A 20,970-nucleotide genomic window follows, 5' to 3' on the forward strand; every position below is an offset into this window, starting at 1 on the left:
TCCGTTCAGAATATTAGATGTTATATTGGTTTTATACACTGCGATATCACACATTTGATTGATTTTACATGAAACATATTATCAACATATTTTACACTTTCAACATATGTAAGGACAAACAATTGTTAGCATTAATGTGATTGTAGATGTCACACTAAGCAGTGTACATGTTTAAAGGCTGATGTGATACGTATTAAAGATGTATAAATGTATATTATGTCGTTGCCACAACGAAAAAATTTATTATAATAAAAATGTCCGTAACATGTTCAATGACATTAAATAAAATCATTAAATTTGTACAAATTATTATTTAATATTATTGAATTATTATTTTCTAATAATTATATTAAATAGGATGTATAAAAGACACTACTACGTGATCATAGGACTTATTGGGAAGAATATGATTCAAATTATGATGGTAAGTAAGTATGGGATATGAATATATTTAAGTAGGTATCCGCTGGATACCATTGCATACCAAAAAAATGCCATATAAAATGCATATATATTTCATACACCTAGGTAATGAATTAAAATTTAAATGGACATGCGTGCATGTGTTCAGTAACTTGATACAGGATCTAATTTAATCACTTTCGTGTGCTGGATGCCCTTTTCCCAAAAAGATAGATTACGTTGATGTGACATTTAAATAAATTATGAATGAGATATTGATCAAATTAACAATAATAGCGTTAATTTAATAACACTAACGAATACATTTGTTTTTATAGGAAAATAATTTTTTACGAATATAATAAGCGGCACCTAATAAACATAATACTATACCAACTAATGAGTTTTTATTGTTATAAATGTAATCATTGTTAATTTTACTAATTGTAACAGAACAATGTAAAAACTAAAGTAACAAAAAATATATTATGCAGTTTAATCCTGTCTTGACTGATGCCAGTATGAAATCCAAACATATGCAATCAACCTTAACCCAAAAATAACCATTGCCATAGCTGAATAAACAATTAGTATGTAATTTTATTATCATCAATATATGTTAATTTGGACGAGATAAGTACAATTTGGCGCATATAACAGTTTAATTCTACATTCAAGCCAATTCCAGAACATAAAAGCCTGTATTTCAACTGTTATATGCTATTATTTAAAGTTATTAAATAGGTATTATAATATTACTTTATTCATTAGAACATATTTTTAAAAATGCACATACATAAAAGGCCGTGAAATTCAACTATTTAAATTTTAAATATTATCCATCAAAACATTTTAAATAGGTACCTACTCATTGTCTTTGTAGTTTAACTTGATTTATTGCTAAACATAAGGTCTATATTATTTAAATTATTATTAAACAATTTAGATCTCTTTATATCTAAATAATTATTGTAATATATACTAAGCACACATCCTCCATCATTTTATGCTACTATTATACCATCAGAAATGAGAATGTTTATACCAGTTTAATTACCAGTTGATTTGAAAAATGAATGACAAATTATTCTGAACACATAAAATGCCATAAAAATTAATATACCTATTGTAGGTACATGGAATAATTTATAAATTCAAAATTATTAAAAATATACTCTGACACTCCTCAGATTAAAAACATTTTCGATTTTCTTGCAAGTAAAATAATTGGAATATATTTATTTTTAACTTAAAAGAACGGATACCTACTGTTTCTAGTTTGCTTGTAAAAGTGCATGGTGACTTATTTAAAATTAAACTCAATTAAAATCTAAATTATTCAAACAACACATTACAGGTAGGTATACTATATTTTCAAACATTTAAATGAAAACAGATATATAGACGTATTATATTTCAATAAGGTGCATTAGCTGTATCACACGAAATATAATATTTCAGTATTGTGTACACTATACGGGTAGATTATATTTGACAGAAATATAATATATTATATTATACAATATAAATGAAACTCAAGATATTAATTATACTAAATTATAATAAGTAAGTAGGTAGTTGGTTTATGTATATTAGTATAATATTTAATAATTTTAATTCAGCTAAAAGCTTTATTTTAAAATGTAACAATATTTATCATTCATTTTTGAAAAATAAACAATTTAATTAAAAATCATTAAACATTTTAAATTGTATAGAAATTTCTTAGGATTCAGATTTACGTCAAATAAATTATTTATTTGATATCCCAGACACCTAATACCAAAAATAATGATAATAAAAAATAAGAAACTTTTTCGTCATTGATTTTTATGGCCATAGATGCATTAATAATTATTTATTTTTTATTAGTTTTGATAATAATAATTATTATTAATTATGCGGTTGATAATACGTTTGACAAAAACAATATAGAAAACCATGGAGCACGTATTACAAAAGTGCAGTGCAGACTACAAAACATTTGCCAACAATGTTTTCAATTAGAATTCATCCAATGGTCTAAAAGTGTGCACAACAACACAATATGCCATACATAATGACAGTTATAATATAATAATGATGACAATAATAATAATTTATAACAATATAAAAAAAAATTATGAAAAACAATCGCAACCAATACAAAGTCAAAAAAAAAAAATAGCGATGACATCGACTTTACTCATAATAACATATTATATTTTATATAAGTATAAAAAAACAAATTGTATCAGTTGCATTCCATTATATTATAGGTATATTATAGGTATACATAGTTTTAAGATGATTGATTAATAAATAAATAATTAATATTGTAAGATGTCCTTAGAATTAGTGGTGTAAAATTGTCTCAGATCATAATCGTTTTTCGTAAAATGGTGTATCATTGTTTTCAAATTTTACACAACTATTCAAATGATCAGTAATCTGGTACTTATTAATGACTAAGTTCAATCGAAACCTACAATACGAATACGACTGAGCGAATTCTCAGTTATTTTGTTTCTTGAAAGACATACAAAATAATTGCCAATCGGTATAGTTATATATTATAATTTATAACCTTCAAGTGGTTTCAACAGTTCAACATTGCCTAAGAAATTTAGTAAACTCGTGTTCTATTATAAACTAAATGTGATTATTTGGAATTGTATACTGAATGCTTGTATCACAATAATAATATTTTAAAACAACATTATGTGACAAAGCATTATTAGTTATTAAAAAAAACATATAGACCTTCTATTTATATGAAAAAAAAAATATTGATCATAATTACATTTTATCGTAATATTATATAAACATTAAAACAAAAAATTAGTAAAATGGTGATCAACGTGGTCTACTAGCTATCGAGTATTTCCTTAACTTGTTTATGTACAAATTCAAGTTCTAAATGTTATTAAAGTAAATTGCTATTTTAAATGATTTCCATTTTATAAAAATATTATTTATCATACAACTGTATGAGGTAGTGTATATAGTTACGGTTAAAATAAACCGCATTATAAACTGTTAGGTTACGCACACTGTACACGTATACCTAGGTAATTTTTAAGCAATTCGATTATGTGTTTATCGGGTAAATAAAATTAATAAATCTAATAAATAATAAACGGTTACATTTTGGACAACGTTTCAAGGACGGTAAACTTATTATTGTAGGTAGGTACTCGTTTCTATCTTGGCTGTAACTATTATTCTGTAGGTACATTAATGTAGGAACACATTTGTATCCCCAAAAAGCAAATCAAAATAATCATAAAAAATAAAAAAAATGTAGGACTTGAGATTACAATCAATAGCCGTCGTATGGAAGGACCAAAAATATGAGAGGGTGAAAATACATGGTGCACACGATATATAGATGGATTTAAGTGTACAATATATAAAAACTAAAAAAAAAACTGTCTTCGTCGATAACCTTTCAAAGTGGTTTTGAACATAACTTAGCCATTTTCCAGTCCAAATAACCGTTCTGGATCGTAAAGAACCATAGCCGTGCCTACACTACGGTATAATAATATTATATTATGTTCGTATTTATTTTACGTGCAACAACGGAGCAGGAGAAGACGTAAGTGTACGCGCGTGCACATGGAGCCCATAGACGGCTCTTTGTTTTCGAGCCACCATGAGTTACCGGTATCACGTGATGACAACCGGTTCTGTACACACATCACGTGCATGCACGTTTAGAACATAATATTTTATAAGATGGCAAAATATAACAATAATAAAAATAAAAATCTAGTAATAATAGTAATAGTAAATGATGTATAAAATAAACAAACCGAATTACAACACTTTCCTGGTGTGGAGTTACAATTATTACTGCACAGTGTACAATAATATATTATGCATGATACGCAATAATACACTATTAACATAATATTATAATATAGGTGAACAAAAGTTTATTTCGGTTTTCTTTCGTATCGACCTCGAAAAACCCAAAATACGCCCACCGAAAGACACCGTCGTTATTGTGCGCGAGGTATTTCGAAGCTATAAAAATAATAACGCTGTCGACTTGTGCCTAAATGTCAAACGTCAGCAGCTGCATGTGGTAATATATGGTCGGACCGATATCCGAGACTCCTTCGGCAGACTCGAATTCGTGTATTTTTATTACATACACTACACATACACAGCCGTGTAAAATATAACGACTTCGACTTGATTACGGTTATCGGGTTGTGAAATGACTATCACAATTTATTATTTATTTATTCGTCAGTCGTCGGCTGTAACAGTGTGACTGTGTGAAAATAATATACCTATTTGGGGAAATTATCGTTCCAAGACGAGCCATATACGCAACGATTCGCAACAGATGTTTCGTCCGAAGCCCGTGAAAAATGATAGGAGGAACCATGGTTAGTTACGCATTGACGTCCCTCGTGGACTGTTATTTTTTCATCGGATATTTGATCATATCGACGTTTGGCGAGGTGTTATATTGTAAGATAATATAACATTTCATTTTATTGCACTGTTCGACATATTTTCGGTATTAGTGTATTACCTATTTAATTATTGTATACACTTGGCTATGTATAATAAATAATGATATACGATTGTATTATATTATAATATTATTATGTTATTTACTATTCGTACTAAAATACCATGTTATATTAATAATTATTGAAACTCTGTAATTATTCCGCACCACTTGTTTGATTTTTTTTTGTATTAGATTTAAACTATCGATATCTATTCGTATTCGTGTTACAAATAATTAAAAATACATAATTTTGAATGCTTATTATTAAACTAGTTTTCAAATTTCTTCAATAATAAAAAACTGTATGTTTTTTTAAAATTCCTAATTATTATATTTTATTTATTCATTTTAAACATGTAAAATTAATAAATAGGTACACTAAGTCTTTAAGTTAGAATTTTATAAGACATGAACCGTTTTTTTATTATTGAAGAAATTTGAAAACTAGTTTGATAATAAGTATTAAAAAATATGTGATATACTATGCTAATCTAACATTATATACTTATGTACAATGTACAGTATCACTCAAAATCAATCCATAAAAATCTAAAATGCACCAAAATATTATTTCATAATAATTTTGTGTTATATATAATTAGATAGTTATCACTTATCACTGATCAGTCTGGTCTTGTAATTTATTTCATATTAATTTGAATAAATCATTTTAGTGGTCCGGTTTAATTAAATTAACAATATTATGTTGTACCAGTATAACACTATATCCAATTAGGTAGCTATAATATGCCTATATTATGATTAGTTTTGCATCGACTACATTCATTATAGTAATCGATGTAATTTTAATTTAAAAAACAAATTATGTTTACATTATTACAATTTGTATTATTATTATTATTATTATTAGCACCAACACAGTTATATTCAGTACTGCAGTATACAACGTTACAGTCGTTAGTCGTTACACGTTATTTTATCTCACTGTTTTTTTCACTTGGATATCATCTCGTTTTTACTCCTTAATAAACCGGTAGCGATGGTATCAGCAATATGAAAGAGTTATTGTAATTAACTTTGGGTGAAAAAAGAATGAGGAATTGTGACTAGTTATTAATTAAAAAAAAAAAACATAATAAATACAATTATATATTCTATACATACTGAGTGACCCCCTACGGCTATCGGTCGAAGGATTTACTGGTGTAACAGAGGTAGCTGGTTGCAAAGAAAAAAATTAAAAAAAACCGGTTTCCAAGTCGGGAGATAGAAAAGATCCCGAGGCAATCAGTGCGTTGTTATGGCCGTATAGTCATCTTTACGATCGTTTTATTGCGTTGTATTCCGTACTTCGGCCTAAATTTATTACCCAGTAATATTGTACATAAATACATTTTTTTTCTTTTCATCCAACCCAAAATTAATAACATACGTGTGGTTTTGTGTGTGTACAGACTAAACCTTTTGTTGCTGCCCATGTGAAGGTCTTTACACGAAATTGCCCCCGCACGAAATATGCTCCAGGAAATATTGCTATTTCGCACTAGTATTTATATATACAATTCCACTGTATAAATGTCGTTCATTATTACACCAAGTTAGTTTCATAGTAATATATTATAATACTATATTTGACACGTGTTTGTGCGGGCAAACCATTGCAATATTGTAAAAAATCAACAGTTCGCGTAACTTGATTTGATGAATCTGTAAAAATGTATAAACTGTCTGTGAAAAAAAGTAATGATGAAAATATATTATGTAAATAGTATTATATTACACATTTTAACACCGCTTTAAATATAAGCATTATTCATATGTCATAAAAGTTTACAATTAAATGGATTGAAATAAACTAAATAATTATGAAATAACTTAAATATTCAACATAATATCTAGTACAATATTTAACATTGAACTAATAAAAACTGTATTTAATTCAAAAATAATAAAATGAATAAATATTCCGAACAAATTATTTATTTTTTTTTTATATATATATTAAATATTTGAAAAAGTTATAAGTGACAACTCGCCAACAAGTATTATTTGGATTATATTATTATTTATGAACGTTTTTACCAAAATATTTTGTACACTATGTATCGTGTATGCTTACTATCTAGTATTTACGCGAAAGCCGATACATGTATTACATTATGACAATGGTTTGTTACATTACAATACAATTATAAATACAACAATCATTCCGTAAAAAACCACAAAAATTAAATATCATCAGTTATAATTAAATATACCTGCTCATAGTTATTAATTTATAATATACAGAGTGTAACAGGAAGACCTGACAAACAAAAAAAATAAACGATGCTACTTAAGCTTATGACAAAAATTGTAAAAATTACATGGTTGATAAATAATTTAAGAAATATACTCATTCTCAAAAATAATATTAAAAAAAGTCATTACGTTCTAAGTTACTTAAATAAAAAAATATTGATATTTAAAAAAATCCAAAAAATAAACTTCTTGACTTAGATAAATCTTTGTGTTAAGTGTTTTGATTTTTCCATCAAAATTGTTCTTATAATAAAATTTACAAATTGGCTATTTTGAAGGTATTTTAGGCATTAGGTATATTGCAATAAACCGACGACTAATCGTTTAAAAAACTGAGTTACTGCCTATGTAATCTCCTTACAGCTCGTCTCTGTCTTTGACGCATCAGATAAAAAGAACGCGTTAAGTTTAACTATCTGTTTTTGACTTTGTGTGTGTATGGAGTAAGAGACTCACAAGTAAGTAAAATATATTATTTTCGAGAACAGATTTCTCCCGTCGGACAGTAACGATAAGGACCATGCAATTGGACATTTTAAAATAAATGTACAAAATAGTGTATTTTAACAGAATTTACCCGATATCACTTTTTCCGATGCACACTCAAACACTACAATGGTCACAAACAATTAACAAATACTCATCAACGTGTTTATATTAAAATCGTATTACGACATATTATGCTCGTCGCCAACATGGGCTGTTGTCCCGTTTCGGGCGAATGGTGGTAGTTTTAATAATAACTACTGTTTTAAAATAAAATCAATGTCACAGACTCCATATGGAGACATAATATACTATCGAAAAATTACCATCTACATCGTGGACGCGTACAGAGAGATGGATTTTATGAAAAATAGTTGGTGTGATGACGATGGTCGTGGTTGTAGCGAGTCGAGTCAAATACAAACCCGATGGAATATAAATAATATTATATTATATTTTTATTATAATATAGTTTTGACTCGTTGTAGCCCGCCAGTAAATAGTATTTTTATTAATTGTGGGGGACAAGTAACGCGGAACGTACGACACAACTGAAGTTCCTCCGTGGGGTAGGCACAGGCGAGTGTTTGTGAATGAAATAAATTGTTCATTCGACTTTAGACGTCGCATTTGCTTTAAGAATTATTTATTACGATCCACCTATAGATCCATTATACGGGATTTCATAATGTTTCAATCTCACGTTATATAAATTAAGACACCTACATAACCATTTTATGCGACGTGTTTATAAGTGTTGTGTGTAAGTTTCAAGTTTATCAATAAAAGTCAATCATTTATTTTATGACGTTACAAAGCAAAATACAAATCACGAATAGGTTAGGTTAGGCATATCATAACATTATATACGCAACGCGGAAACACATAATATACAAAATAATAAATTACCTGCTATCATTGTGATATAAAGCAATAATTACTTGGTTTGGTTTATCGTTAACTGAGTTTAGATCTCCGATGGCTAAACATTGTACTATACAATAAAGAAGTGGTATGACAGAAAAACGCCAAAACGGATACGACAATATACCTATGCCATTGTGTTGATGTCTGCTAAACTCAGTAAACCATTTTAGGCTTTTTATAGTTTGTAATGTATACGTTAAAATGTTACATTATACATATTTTGTTTCTAATCGAACTCAACGACTCTTTACGTCACTATACGTCGAATTTGGTGTGATGTTGATTTACACGTCATTATACCCGTTTTTTAAACACACAATATAACAATATAATATGGTCATCGTCGATTTCAGTAAACGCTTTGAATATATAATTATTGCATTTACCTACCTACCTACCTACCGATTGTTATTCATAACATAACAGCGAGAAGATTTTTTCGATTTATTCGCATAGTCGTTGGCCGTGGACTAATAACAATAATATTGTGTGAGTATGTAACAAATGGATTTCGGTGCTGTGTGTAAATACAATTGTCATGCATTGTCCGCGTGACGAATGGCTTATTCGAACTCGTTGGCGTTCGATGTATTATTCGTTGTATGGTGAGTTTTTTTCTTCTTCGTCCGGCAGGTTCATGCAGAGTGCTGCAGGTGTAAACCGAAACGAATATGGGAGCAGGCATTCGGGTAATGCACGAATGTGGACAATATAAATAATATAATTATAGGTGTATTATGATATATTATTGTGTTAGCAAATCTAGACAGTTATAACAAGTTACTAAATTATCACAATTCGCATAATTTATAAAGTAAGCAATTTTAGCAAAAAAAAAACGATGACAATTGTACCTAGGTTATAGAGTTTGTTATAAAACCTATTAACAACAACCCAACGCCTCACAGTGTGCATTCGAGTTTATAGTGTTACATTACTTGACAATATGTATTTCATTTCTGTTTTCGGCCACCAAGCGACAACAAATCTAGTACACACATGATAAGTGTTTGTTCTATACATTATGTTGGGACTTCGGGAGTGATATAAAAGAGATGAATACTTTTACATATATTGGTTGCATGCGCTTACATATTATATAGGTGCGTTTCCTATAAATTTGTCTTCAGCAACTTGTATAGATAAAAAAAAACAGACAATCGCTTCATGTTTTACGAGCACGTTAGACAGCTCATCTAAGTAATTTATACAGAAATATTACTTGTAACGACGTAAGTATGTAACTATATAGTAAAATGTGTGTTGAATGAAGTATTAATGAATTTTGTTATATAACTTGCTCGAGTAGACGAGATACGAGGTATTTTAAGTGCAGCTTGCTCAGCCTTTGTAGTTTGCACGCCGAAAGACCATTACGTAAATCATCGACGACGCCGAAATGATAACTTTAATGCACGAAACGGCGGGGCTCTGACGCCTGCCTCTGATCGCAAAACATAGCAAAGAAAATGATGGAGGCGATGATGTGAGAGAGGGAGAACTGGCAGTGGTCGTCGTCAGAGTCTCTCGCGGAGCAATCATCATTCATCTCGATCAGCGGGGCACAATAACTTTAGTGCTATGTTGTTTTTTTCTTATACATATTTATACATACTCCACTCCTACCCGCCATTTTTACCAGACAGCGACGCACGACGGTGGAAAATAATAAAGTCTTATTATCGTATACGGCAGTTTCATCTGGTTTGGATACAATGGATATACTGCACGGGATCTAGTCTCTCTCTTTATCCGAAGAACCATAACATACACACACACACACACACACACACACACACGTTATAAAGCTTCTTTTCAATGTCGTTTTCTTTTGTGTCACGCGTTCAACTTGCCCATCGCCACAGCCACCTCGTATTTATTACCAGGTCTACGCGCATTATACATTTATACTTGATAATATTATTATAACGAGCACGATATTGTAGTGCCCTGACGATGAGACGTACGAAGAGCAGTATATAATACAATATTACATGTAGGGTCGTGACTTGTAGCGGTAGCCTGCAGTCTTAACACAATATAAATGACTACACAGCTACGTTTTCTGGGCAAATTGGTCTATTCTCATCCTATATAATATACATATATAATATACATCACTATTAATATTAATGTTATTGTTTATATGTTATGGCAGCACACTTTTACCTGTCAAACACGTATTAAAGATGCATAGACATTGTTACGTGTGTCAATGACGCTGTTAATCAATTCTGTTATTGTGTATTTTTTGTAGAATAAGTTATTTATTTCAACGTACGCCTCTGCAGAACCTAACCTGTACGGCTGTACCCACGAATTTCTTCTTATCATTATTGAACATCGGGTCTCACTATGCGTAATGCAACCTGTATAATACCTATATTATAATCATTTTGATAACATGCATATTTTGCTTTTGCGTTTTAATGGTTTATGATATTTTCTGCAAAAACCCGTTGTAGGTATATATTGCCTTAAATTTTGCTACAAATACCAAATGCATGATTTATAAACGTACCAAAAAAATTGTTTGTATAACGAATCAGTTGAACTAACCTACCCAAATAGAGCAAAGGCATTAATTTATGTACATTATAGTACATTTAAGTACATTAATTGAGATTTTCATTTTCGGCCAAATGTCATGGTTACATACACTACCTACATTAGACTAATATATTGTACACAATGTATTAGTCACCACTTGATGTCTTGACCCATTTGTGAAATTAATAAACGTCCCATCGATTTATCCAAACGGATCTTTATTTTTGTGAAATCACACAATGTGGATAATTTTCTCACAATTTAATAGTGCGGAACATGTTCCGTTATCCGCCCATATCTAAGTAAGGCTATAATTTATAACAAAACTATATAAGCCATGCGAAATTCGTAAAAGAAAATTGTTAAAAATTCCTTTTATTAAGACAAAGACAATATTATAATGTCTTAACTTATAAGTTTTTTTCTTAAATAACAGATTAGCAAGATACCATCCAACTATCAGTATCTGTTTAAGTCATACAGCACACATGTATAAATATCAACCTAACCTATGACATTGCATTATATTTTAGGTAACCTCTACTATTTAGAGTACAACACTGTAAATTATTATATACCTACTGTTGTCAAAATTATTGATATTATTTAGTAAACATTTGAAACTCCGAATTAAATTTATAGTAAAAATGTATATTGAATATTTATATTAATATCGGTAAATTGATTTTGTACAAGATTAACTTTTTTTTTTTTTTTTTCTTTTGGTATCGAGGACCGGAGAAGGAACCATGTTGCCAGTACTTCTCCTCCGGCCCCATGTACAAGATTAACTGATTGAACTGTATTATAATTACTACCTATCAGACAATCCTATTCCAACACAAGTAAACAAATTTCCATAGAGTTTGTGCTGCAGTACATTAAAAGTTATAATAAATTACAATTTTTTTTTATTCAATTTAATTTATTGTTTCAACATACTAAATGTTTTTACATAGTTTTATTTACAATAAATTATACAATAAATATATATTTGGTTACGATCATTAAAATGTATTACAAATAAGTAAGAAAACAATTATAGATATTAGTAAACACAATTTTTTTTTGGACTTTAAATTCTCCATGTTAGTAATACTTCAAATACTCTACAAAACGTTATAACGATATTGACGGTTGACTGGAAAAACGTCAGAAATTAAATTGTGTACAATATGTAGGTACTTACTATTATTAAACAGGAATCCCTTCAATACGGATTCAAAAAAAAGGAGTTATTGTAATATATAATAGTAGGCACAAGTAAATAAAAATACAGAACATGGATTGTCATTTCCGTTTTACTGAAAAGCTTTAAAAATGGTTCTAAGCGAACGAACAATTGGTTCGGGTACCGCGAAATAAAACTTAAAAATATATTCGTACGTCCGACAACGAAACGGACATTATCATTTGCGAACGCCTGCAGTTCCGGTTATCAAGAGGAAACAATGCACCCGGCGATCTTGTCATTTTTTTTTTATAACAATACCAGTGTTTGGTTGCTTTCACAAAGTAAGAACGAAAAAGAAAACGCCGAATTGAATAGCAATACAGTATCACGATTTTTACCGATTCGTTGCGAACTATTATGTACGACCGTCTTCGGAAAAACTTCTTCGCCACTATAATAATAATATGTGTTTGTAGCACTGCGGTCTATAATAATATCGTAAACCGTTAAAGAAATTTCCCAAACTCGCACATTTCTTGTTTAGTAAGAGGATAAACTTTTTACAATAGCACATTAAAAGTTTCAGACCTTATATTATATTATTATTATTATTATTATAAACCGGAGAAAATAAGTACTTATATTTTATCCATATACATAATATAAATTTCCTTCGATAATCCGGATTCTCGGTTAAATGGTGTGAATAATGTTATTAGAAAAACATTAACTTTTGAATTACATCGTTCGGCAGTATAATAATGTACACTAAATATATGTTTGTTTATTTTTAATTATTTATATACGAATAAAGTTTTTCATTATTGCGACCGAGCAATTTGTATTCTTACGCATAGATCGGTAGAAAAGTTTTGGCAAAGCTTTTTGTACGAATATATACTATATATTATTATGAAGTTTCTTTAGCAGATAATGAGTTTTTTTTTCATTTTTAGTTTTGTTGTTTTTTCGTTTACGGCTATAACTTTTCCAACAACCTTGGCATTTTCGATATTTTCATTTAACTTGCCTTTTTACAAACTACTATTTAAATATTTTACTCGACATTATCCTCAAATTGGACTATTTTATTTTGTAAGTATGTAACAATATTTTAAAAATAAAAACAGCAATTGTTTTATTGAATGCTTATAATGTTTATAATTTATTTGAAACATTCATTGTTAAACAATGTTCAAACAAAAGTTTAAACTCTGACTTAAAATTCATATTTGGTATTCTATATTTATATTGTAGCTCGCTCAACGTGTCTTTTTAAAAATTACTAATATTTACGTTTTATACAATCTCAATTTTCAATGTATTATGATTGTATTTAAAACTGACCTCCATCATAAAAAAAATATAGTATATTGTAGAAGAAAGTTTTATTCGATTCAAAATTTGATTTTTAACTAAACTTCCAACTTGCATTTAACACTCCATTTTGTTTAATATGTTCATATCTGATCAACCCACTGTACCTACTTATAATTGCTGTGTGATTTAATAATCACTCCATATACAATGTCATCTCTCCAGTCAATGATATTGATATACCAAAAACGTAATACAAACGCATTTAATTAAACTCACGAAATCACATAAATACTCTTATCGAAGGACTAACAAATATACCTAGTAATTCCCGAAAATTCTAAAAATATTGTGTTGCTATAGCATGCTTGTTATATATTAAATAATAATATAATTGTATAAATAGCTAATCTAATATTATTTTTTTATATTAGTGGTGTTTAATTAACAATCATTCAATTCGTGTTAAAGTTTCTCCAGTAGGAGAAACATGTACTATTTTTCTTAATTTTAGATAGCATATTCACATATTATATTTTATTTTTAACTGACTGTGTAGTAAAAAAATAATTTTAAAAACATTTCTTTGAACAATATGAGAATATGACATATTATTATGTAGTTTTTGTTTTTATATAATATGAAACACATATCTGATGTCGAGTTTGATGCTTTTTGGAATTATAAGTATCTCCTTTTTCATGGCACCTTACATATATCTACAAATAATACATTTATACGATTTGTATCTCTAAATATTGATCTGCATCTTATTATATATGTATATAAATATACACAATATCCTAATTTTTCAAATTCATCCGTGGTTTTCAAAGAAGTCACGAGGAACTAAAAACAAAACTAAAAAAAAAAAACAATTAAAACAAATTAACAATCACGTATTTTTAATAAAACTATAAAGAATTTTTGAAACACACACGTCACACAATTATAACTAAAAATAATTGTTCAAACAATTTCAAAATATTTACTCATCATAAAAAATGTCACATTGAAATACAAAATACTAACAGTAAAATAAATTTTTTTTTTTTTTTTTTTTTTTTTTTTTATTGGGTAACCCGCGGCAACATAGGCCATTGGGTGTGGGGAGGGCACTGTAGGTTTTATATTGGGTAAGTTGGTAGGTTGGGTAGGTTGGTACACGTGTGTGTTGTGTTTGGCAGAATTTCTAATGGGGCACCCGTAGGTTTCTGCCGTGCCCCGGGGTGGGGGGATGGCGGCACTTGTTCTCCGGACACCGTGACTTGCACGGAGAAAAATGCCGCCCAGTGGTCGAGGATCGAACTCGGACCGGCTGTGCCGAATCCGTCGCGTTAGACCGCTCGGCCACCTCGTCCCCCCAGTAAAATAAATTACTTTAATAGCAATATCAACAAATATATTATTATCGTGAAATATACTAAAAATACTTAATAATATAGTCTAACAGACCGTTTTCGCCATCGGAATCGTTTTTCATGTGCAATTATTTATCATCGAATTAAAATGAGCAGTTATCTTTCCGCCATATTGTTTGTCTTAATCTACATTAGTTGATGATTTTAATCATTTTTTCCTGACAAAATATTAATTTAAATCAGGTTTAATAATATTTATCCATATTATACGAATAACATTTAGTATTTACAACGCAAGGAATCAGAAATTAGTTTTCTACATTTATATATTTATTTTATAGTTTAAGTACCTACTGAAATGTAAATACGGAAGAAGGGAGGATAATAGTTTAGAAAACTATTCTATAAGCAAATAAATTATCAAAATTTTTGATATACCATATTATTATTATTAACGATAATAATAATCTGCTGACCAAATAATTGTAGTTTATTTTGAAAACTGGATAAAATTGACCTTATAAATAATGAAAATAAAGCTGAGGTCCAAACATAATAAAATCTATTTATCGTGTTATAAAGTGTACTATTATATTATGAACATAAAAATATTGTATATATTATATAGATTGTATAATGTATATACTGTATAATGAAGATAATATTAAGCCACACACGAACATATATAATACACTTACAGATAAGATATAAAAGGCATCAAATGTATATTTATATTGGTACCCATTTTACTTAAAAAAAACTTCATATATCTTCTAAAGTGTGGGATGACAGAAAGATAGCATATTTTTTAAAACTAACTGGTTGTTGCGATAATGTACTCATAATTTATAACTAATAACTAATAAGTAATAACGATATAAAATCAAATAAATTGTGAAGTAATATTTAAAAATAATTTTTGTTTATCTAATTACTAAGCTTATTATGACATTTTGCTTTTAAACAGAATATTTAAAGACCATAATTTAACTAATACTTATGAACACCAGTTATTATATTCTTCATTATGTACATTAGTTATGAAAAAATACGTTAAAAATATGTCTTCATATTTATAAACAGTAACTACACTAATTTCGACATTGTAAATAAATAATTAGTAATATGTTAATATGACAATAATTATGAAATACAATAAAAATACTACGTTGTTGCATACTATATACAAATATAATGTTGTAATGTGATTAAAAATATTGTACTATAAAAAATAGGCACGTAGTTATAAGAATTTATTTCGTAATATTTCTAACACGGCGATTTGTGTAGGCAATTTAGCTACATCAGTGTTTTATTAAGATTCGATTGTTTCTAAATTTGTGATAACTGATAACAAACTACTAACTGACAACGTAATATATTACACAAACCGAAACCCTTTGCCGAAGATCATTTTTTACCAAACACAGTATACAATCACCATTTTTTTTTTTTTTTATGCACATTATATTAACCACTCATATTAGGTATAATAGGTAACATCCACTGTTACTACTAATAATAATTGTACTTATAAAGTTAACGGTTATATTACAATTAGGTACTTCTAAATTATATGAATGTATGAATTTCTTTTACGAGAAAAGTTTCATAAATTATTATTTAGTATATAACTTCACCCATTGTATTCTATATGCTGTAATAAAATTCAAAATGGGTGGAAAAAAGTTACTTCTAAATAGTTTGTTAAAAATAAAGAACAACAAAATGAAAAACTAGATATAAACATGACCTTATGTTTAAATTTAAGAGTGATACACATATAATACCATGGTTAAGTTTATATGTACATTGCACGAATAAATATTTAGAATGATATTTATGGTAGAACAGTCGATCTAAGATTTGAAGTAAAACAGTATTATTTAATAGAAAAAAAAAGAACTTTTAAAAATTAGCTAGTATCATTAATATTAATATTTTGATTTGAAGTTAACAACAATAGAATACTGAATAGTATTTCATATTTTCTTTAACATTCTCAAATAAAATGTTATCAAATTATTGTAATTGCATTACGACTAAAATCTTGGAAACGAAATGTTGGTAAGTGATGACTTTCTTTCACCGTTGCTTTAAAATTTACGGTTTAAAAAAAATATAGTTTACTTTTAGCAATTATTTATTTTTATAAACCAATAATTTATACTTTTATAGCAATAGTATTTAGGACCCATAGAAATAATAACTTTATTTGGAAATAGCATGAATTGTTTTTTTATAATCTATATTTTATGTAAAATAATTGCACAACAGTACCTACCTATCTTTCTTACGTACCTACATAATTTATTTAACGGATTTTTTTTTAACAAGTAACATAGTCTGCTTATAAAACAAATCTTATTTATTTTTCATTCAATTATAAAATTATACAATATTGAATTAATATTATGCAATATATTTTAAATGCAGTAAAATGTTTAAATGTTATAAAATGTGATGTATTTTTTTATTATTCGTCAGAGTGTTCATTACTGTCTAGAAAGTTCATACATGATGAATTAGTAATGAAGAACCAATAAGTTAAGGTTTTGAATAAAATATCAATTGTAACTTAAATGTTTATTATTTGTTTTTTTTATTTCTTAGTGATGGAGGGTGAGAAATTCTGAGCTTTCCAGAACCTAAGTTTCTGTTTATCGGCAAATTTAATGTTTTATAATATTAGTATAACTTAAATTAAAATTTTTATAAGTAATTTTGTTCCTGTTTTAAATGTTTTATAGGAGGACGGAGTGGCCGAGCGGACTAAGACGTCGGTTGCGACGCGCACCATCGTTGGTTCGAACTCGGACACTGGTGGCATTTTCCTTCAGGCAGTCACGGTGTCCGGTGAAAGAGGCCATCATCCCCCACCCGGGCGTGGCAGATACCTTCGGGTACCCACTTAAAAATTCTGCCAAAATAAACACAAACATGTTCAAATTTTTAAAACTTACAGTACCCTCCCTCACAGTTCCACAGGCTAATGACCATAGTTGCCAAAGCCTCAACCAAAAAAAAAAAAAAATGTTTTATACAAATAAGAATTTCAATTATATTAAATTAAAAATACCTAAAGATAAACAACAGCCACAAAAACATGGACTGATTTTACATATTATTCAAATATTTTTTCACTACCACTGATAATTTTACACTATGAAAATGCAATGTTTTTGTCAAAAAATAATTCTACCTTATTTACATTCAATCCGCTCATAGTCATTTTTCGTATGCGATGATAAGTATATCATTGAGTTCAAATTTGACACATAAATTACAGCAAGTGACTCTGTCAATGACGAGGTCAATCTTAATTTTACAGATTACTCAATAAATACGTACTGTACCACAGAGTGACAACCTACTAGCACACTTTTTTAAATAGATTAATTTAAATCTTATACGGTTATTTAAAAACTATAACTCTACAACTAAATCATAAATAAAACTCAAAAATGTTAAGTATTTTTTTAAATAAATATTTTAAAGGTTCTTTATTTTATAAGATTAGAAATTATCAAATTTATTTAATTATATCATAAATTATATTATTATCCAGCGCGATGGTACTAAAAAAAAAAAAGCAATTTGCCACTAATGTCAGCAGTGCCGTCATATAGGCCAAAACAGAATAACTTCAGTCAATACGATTTTTCAGTAACAGCAAATAATGTCTTTAACTGTAAATCAAGCCTTTAAAAGCGTTTATGCAAACAATTTATCAAAACTTATGCTGATATTTCTAATTTTATATTTAGAATTGGTTGAAGTTTTTTAATTTTGATTTTTTTTGAGTTTTTTAAGGAGAAAATGGACTTGTCCTAAAATAAATATCATATAGTACTAAGCGAAAAATTGATAACTCCATAACAATAATGGACTTAGCAGATTATCGCTTAGTCTTTTTTTTTGGACATACCTACCTTGTTTTAGCCTAAATCGTTACTATGTCCCGTCAATACCCTTTTTTTATTCAACGTAGGTATCAACCATTATATAAGCCAAAACACGGTAACTCCATTATTTTTCATGTAATTTACAGTATTTTCGCTTACAAGACATTTAATATTGACTTACTGCATATTTTACTATTTAAAATTGCATTTTAAGATGTCTTTTAATATAGGAAATAGGCTTTTTTGAATTTTTCGGTTTAAACCCATTAATATTATCTATAGATAAATATATAGTTAAATATATTTTACGAAATATGGAGTTATTCTGTTTTTGCTAAGCACGGCAGAGCAGAAACCTGTAGAGTTGAAAACCCGTGCTAGTTTGTGTTCATCCATCGACCAGCACTACAGGGTAAACGGCTGACGCTGAACATAATATAAAGTCATATAATATATCAATCGATCAGAAATATTGTATAGATGGGAACGGAGAAACTCGCAGGCAGATTGGTCGGATGGCTTACAAGTTACACCAAAAAATGTTCAAGTACTTTTAAATCCGATTTTTCGTATGCAACGAAAATATCGTAAAATATAATATTGTCCTCCCGATCCGCCGCTTATCCATCCCACTACCATCGTTGTTGAGGCAACATTCACTCTTAATCACGATATCATATTATTGAAATTTCAAACCACGTATGTCTTGTCGCGTACTCGACTGTAACTACCACAATAAAATATATACCTAAGTATTTAAAAAAAGTTTTTACTTAATAATATTCTATCTTAAAGCACGTTATTACTTATTTCTATAGTCACGTAACAATGACTTACAAATAATAAGGTATCAACAAAATATGAGTGATATCCCGTCAAAAACACTCCGCCAAACTCTATGTAAAAAAAAAGTTAAGTATAAAAAAACGGCTCTAAAAGTAGTGATATAAATGTATAGCTAAGTCTTTAAACTTAAAATAGAATTTATAATAATCTGCTAAATAATTGAATTGGAGACTTAAGTCGAAAATTTAAAAATTATACAATCAATACAAAAATAATACTACTTTCATTGAAATAGGTATAGTGTAATTAAGTGTCGCCAAGCTAAGTTCAATTATTTAGCAGGCTAGTTTAACATAAATAATATCTATAGTTCAAAGAATTAGCTATAAAATTATATAACAACTTTTATAGCCTTTTTTTTTTATACTTAGCGTTTTTTTTTAACCGGAGTCTGGTGGAGTGTTTTTGATTATAAATGTATATACATTATTGATTATTTTTAATTTAACTTGAAAAACTTTTTGCCGTGGCATTTTTTATTTGAACTTCTCTGTGATATTATTTGATCCATAAATTATGTAATTTTTATCGTCAATAAAATATTTATCTTTATTATAGTCACAGTAGTTTTTTTTAACAAGCATAGAGAATTATCTGCTAGTATATACGAATTTAAATTGACGTATTTACTAGCATTTATAATTCAAATGACGTCAGTATGTCGCCGTAATTTGTGCAACTAGTTATCAATATTATCTTTAAGTATAAATTATAATATTATGTTGATCATTATTGGCAATTACATTTGTACACGTGATTAGTATTTTACTTTAATAATATATAATACAAAATAGGTTGACAAGTAGATGAGGTCTGCTGTACAGTAGGATACAAGTGGGTCACTCTAATGGATGGTATTAAATTTGAATTCAATGATATAATATCATTGTATACAAAAAACGATTCTGAGCGAAGACGGTTAGTCAGCCAAAGATATTTAGATATATAACTAAATATATTTCATGATATTATTATAAATCAAATAATTTATGTACTTATTTGCGAGGAACGTTGTTTTAAATTTTCAATCCTTATCTATAAAATTTGAACATTATGTCAAAATTTGAAATTTAAATTTTTGTGAAAAAAAATGTTGTTTATGTATTTTTAATATTTTTCATCTGCTATAGTAACAATATATCAGGAGCCTATAAAATGTTCACACTTTTTGACCAGACAAATAAAATTGTATTGACAGTTATAGAAAGAAAATTGAAAAAATTGAAA

The sequence above is a fragment of the Metopolophium dirhodum genome, chromosome 7 (assembly GCF_019925205.1).
Source record: "Metopolophium dirhodum isolate CAU chromosome 7, ASM1992520v1, whole genome shotgun sequence".
Lineage (NCBI taxonomy): Eukaryota > Metazoa > Arthropoda > Insecta > Hemiptera > Aphididae > Metopolophium > Metopolophium dirhodum.